This window comes from Brachyistius frenatus, unplaced genomic scaffold (assembly GCF_029030835.1).
Source record: "Brachyistius frenatus isolate BFR_SWC_R1_liver_20210118 unplaced genomic scaffold, ASM2903083v1 Contig_36, whole genome shotgun sequence".
Lineage (NCBI taxonomy): Eukaryota > Metazoa > Chordata > Actinopteri > Embiotocidae > Brachyistius > Brachyistius frenatus.
In genome coordinates, this window is record NW_027210635.1 from 1,501,341 (window position 1) to 1,506,299 (window position 4,959).

Genomic DNA, 4,959 nt, shown 5'->3' on the forward strand with positions numbered 1-4,959 from the left:
AGCTCGCAGACTTTAAAACCGTCTTGTGATGAGGAACCAATCACGGCGAATCGGCCAAACTTTGGTGTTTTTTTTATTTTTTTTTTTATAAGCAATTAACGCAGTCGGAAGCGCAGATCTGTGGATTTCGCTTCCTGTGCGTTTGTGGGAACAAATTCAGAACAAACTGGATTTGAAAGCTGTGATCATAAGATCTGGGTTTGAGGAATGAAACTAACAAGAGCTCTGACATATTCTCAGGTTAAAACTGCACTGGAAAAAGTCAAAACCATCGACCGTCGTGAAATATCTGGAAGACGTCGAGTTGTTTTGTTGTTGTTGTTGATTGTTAAAACGGGAGTCGCAAAACTCTGCCAGAAACACAATCGTACGTTTATTCGATCTGTAATAAATTGGTTGTTTTTTTTAATTATTTTTAACGTGCAGCAACAACCCAACACGACCGCAACCTCGCGACCAAAAAAAAAAAAAAAAAAAAAAAGGGACAATCTTTGGAGACAACCGGACCCGTGGCGGTGAGTCGGTCCGTCCTTATCGGCGCGCGGGGCCACGTTTTCCAAATGAAAGCCTACCCAAAAGTGTCTCTGCTTCTCTGGCGGGCGTCAGTTGATCTGATCTGAGGAAGCAGCGAAGAGGAAGCTGATGGTTTCCCTTGTTGGAGAGGAGAGAAGAAGAGAAGCCCGGGGTGGCGCGCTGCAGCCCGGCGACATCTTTTACCAACGCGCTCGCCACGGTCTGGTGCGCCGTCTGCTCCACATTTGGACTTGGAGCACTCAAGAGCTCCACTCTTCAAATCGGGCTCCTCTCTCGTCTTCATTTTTTTTATTTTTTTTTATTTTTTGGTCGCCGGCCGCCTTAAACAGACGACAGGTGTTGCTGTCCTCTTTCCAGCCATCTCATCTGGAGCGTATTCCGGTTCGTCCCCTGGATATCGTCCCGCTCCGGTGCATCTGTTCATCTTTCTGAACATGTTCCGGTGTCGTACCCCACCGACACCAGTTTTCTTCTGTACTGTGTGTGTGTACAACTATATGAAGCGCAATATACAGTAATAAGCTGGCTCGTAATTCTGGGAGGCTTTGTGAAAGTGTAAAGCCAGAGTACAACCTTCTCAGGCCTTTCAAGCCTGACTAGACTGTTTACCATATGGTGCTGCTATAATAGTCAACAGTAGTAGGGTCAGCTTTAAAAACAACAACAACAACAACAACAAAAAGCACTCTCCACTCTGTGTTGGGCATTTTCAGATGATTTGAGGATTTGCAAGTGAGGGTGAGATTTTGTGCAGTTTAGAAGATTATTATCAGCGTGTGAACCAGTGACCTGTTTATGCTACCCCCCCCTCCCTCCCCCCCCCCCCCTCCTCCCCCCCCCCCCCCCCCCCCCCCCCCAAGGATCATTATGGTCGCTGATATTTTTAGGCCAGTCGAGACACACGGTTGCTCATAGACGGATTATAGGGGAGTATTTAAATATGTCTGGATTTGACGTAAGAATTTAAACCAGTTTGAGAGAGAGATGTAGGCATTAAAAGTAGGCTTTGTTGTTGATGGTTTTTTTTTTGTGTGTGTGTCATTGGACATTATTTATAACTCCAACTGAGAATGAAAACAACAAGGAGTGGTGGGTGTTTCCAGGGGCGGGGCTAAAGGGTGGGCTATGGCTGGCACCCTACCACCACCCACAGGGACCCGATTGGCCCGTTACCAGAGTCAGGATCAGGATCAGGGTGTGTTGGTATCATGGATTGATTCCTGAACAGACCAATCAGTTTCAGGTCCGGGAACCGCTGGACCAGCTGTTGGAAGTTGACAAGTCCATCAAAAGATGCTGAATCACCACAAAAATAAAATAAAAAAAAATAAAAAGAGGGCCCTATTACATTGTCTGTGTCCCGGGCCCCCTTGTCTCATTGGCTGTCCATTACCGAAGGCTACTTGGAGTTACAAATAGCAGCTCTTTAATGGCATCAGTAGAACATTTTTTTAGTTTTATATTTGGCGTTTCTTTATTACATTAACTTCCCGTAAGTTTGTGATGTCACAAACTTACGCGCACGTCATATGCCCACCCTCTGTACACCTCACTGTCCAATCTGACTCCGAAAGAGTCAGCCAATCAGAAGAGAGCGTCTGATATCAACGTGTCTTAAAGACGCAGAGGCAAAACAGCCTGTTATTGGTAGATCTCCAGAGGAAAGGGAGATTTTTTTTCTTTTGAGGGTACTTTAAACAACAAAAATATCGTTTTATGGACGTCAAGACTGCGAATAAAACACTGGAAAATTATATACATGAGATCTTTGAAAATGTGCAGAACTGGTGCACTGCAACTTTGCATCAGTCTGTTGAGCACTTCAGAATCTATTTCTGTCCGTGTTTACTGTTTACTGTTTACTGTTTACTGCTCTTAATGATGGCACCTCAGTGGGCAGCAGTCTGCAGGGGGGGGGGGATGAAGATAGACCATGAACCCCACGGAAATAATAGGCGTCTCTGTGTAGGTGTCTGATACCTGATAAAGTTTATCAGATCACTTGTTTCAGCTGCGTGAACACCTGCATTTATCTGGCATGCAAAGGTTTAGACTTCCCACTCCCCCCCCCCCCACCCCCACCCCACCCCACCCCACCCCGGCAGGTGGACGCGATGAGCTCCAGCGCCCTCCTGCCCCGTGACGAACTTTTTTTTTACGGCTGTGCTCAGGATCAGAAGTTGCATTCAAGGCCTACATTTTCCAGCGCGAATGATCCGTCACAGACTGTCGGAACACGGCAGTGTGTGGTAGTTGACCCTGTTTTGCCGTCCTTCATGCAAATAGCCGGTGTGTCGCCACCATTTGGTTTCTTTGTACCCCTGCCAACCTCTCACAGCTGCTGCCAAATGTGTCACAGATACCTAACAAAACAATGGCAAAACGGTCCTTTCAAATTAAAACAACGAGGAGGAGGAGGAGGGCTTATTCCGTTCACGTATTACACTCTCTTAACTTTAAAACAGCTGCGGACAAAATAATAAAAAAAAAAAAAACTCTTTCCAGGAATAAATATTTGAAATAATTTTAAGTGACGGCTCCTCCATCCACGTGGTGCATTGAGATGGGTGAACTCTTTCTGTTCAGTCATTTATACCAACTGGTGGGTTGACTCCAAAGTGGGCTACGGGGCCATTTTGAGTGCGTGAAATAAAAAGGGGGGGTGAGAGAGAGAGAGAGAGAGAGAGAGAGAGAGAGAGAGAGAGAGAGAGAGAGAAGTAAAACGTATTTCTAAGTGTCTACGAACTTCTACTGCTGCGCTTTTATTTTGAAGTTTCCCATCACGCAGTCTTTTGCAGCCACGGACTGCACCTGAAGAGTTTGCCAAGCAGCTTTTGTCAACACGGTCATTTTCAAAACTAACATTGTCACATCAGTAGTCAGCGCTCACCCCAGCATTTGTTAGGATGGGAAGTCTTGCCTTTTTTTTTTATTCATATGTTTAATTTAAACTATTGAAACTCGCCAGTTTAAACTTGTTCGAAAAGTGCATGTTGTTTAAGGCAGGTCTGACTTCCTTTTTTTTTTTTTGTTGTTTTTTTTTGCTCGAAGTGGCTCAAGTATTTCCAACATGTGTGTGTTGTGACCAAGGAGAAACGTGGTCCTGTGGCTCGACTTGTTGAGAAGCGCCCATTTGTTGTATATTACTGCCACCTACTGGCTGCGATCCCCACACTTTATTCTATCTACCTAAAAGCTAAGATATGTTTTTTCGGACTAAATGAGAGACCAAGTGCGATAAAACGGAGTGGTGGTCACGTTTTCTGATTTATGTAGGAAGTTAATATAATAATAAAATTCTGGAGCTTCCATACTAATAACGTCAGTTCTCAACAAAAAGAGGATTTTAAATTATGTCCAGCCTATTTTTGCAGCTAAACTAAAGCAGCGATGCTCAGTTTATTTGACCAAATCATGGCAATACGTGTCTATAAAAAGTAATGCATCACTTGGGGGCGCTGTTTTATTATTATTTTTTTTTAAATGCATTGCAGTGGAGATACCGGCATTGGAGTGGAGCTTTAGTGACGGCTTTGTGAGCGAGTCGGACGTGCTACTTCCTAACATATCATAGGTTTTGAAAAGGTACGCAAGAAAAAAAATAATAAAGTAAATCGTTGTCGGCAGGATTCGAACCTGCGCGGGGAGACCCCAATGGATTTCTAGTCCATCGCCTTAACCACTCGGCCACGACAACTGATGGCCTGTAATGTGATAAATGGCGCTTAAAAATAAATCGAAACGATACGCTACCGTTGAAGATATACGGTGACGTCAACGTAAATTTTTTTTAAAAAAATCTAACCTTTTTAACGGTATTTAATTATATAGCCAAAACAACGATGTACTGGCAGCTGTGTCGCGGAGGGAAAACTAAACTAAAGAAGCAGTAATATAGCCTCTATATTGTTGTATCAAATAAATACCATTGGTGAAAAATTATGTAATTATTTAATTGTAACCACTTTGTCTAAATTATTATTATTATTATTATTATTATTATTATTAACACAAACGACAGTGTAGTGTTTGCATTTGTTGGGTTCTTAGGAGTTAATGCCTCACACATACGCACTATATATTTTGACGACCACCCATTACACTCATATGAGCCCCTTAATCTTAATGTGCAGTCTAGGTTGTATTGAAATAGCATAGATTGTGTTGTTTTCATTGCATTATCTGCTCATTTTAACCTAAGACACCGCTATGGGCTGCAAAAAAATAAAATAATACAACAACAGGTTTTTTTTTTCCCCGAATGTTTTTTTTTTTTTTTTTCAAACTAAAACTCCGCAAAAAAATAATAATAAATAAATAAAATAAACTAGTCTCTGTGTAACTTCAAATATGAGACTAATTCAGAGTAATTGGCATTTCGGTCATCGTTGCCACTGGGCTGGAAGCAGCGTGACCACGTGACTC

General features: G+C 42.8%; 1 non-coding gene across 1 annotated transcript; it reads right to left on the minus strand.

Annotated features, from left to right (window-relative positions):
• Positions 1–4,149: 4,149 nt before the first annotated feature.
• On the minus strand, positions 4,150–4,231 carry trnas-aga (transfer RNA serine (anticodon AGA)). The gene has a single exon. It is a non-coding gene; the product is annotated as a tRNA-Ser (tRNA).
• Between the last annotated feature and the right edge of the window lie 728 nt (positions 4,232–4,959).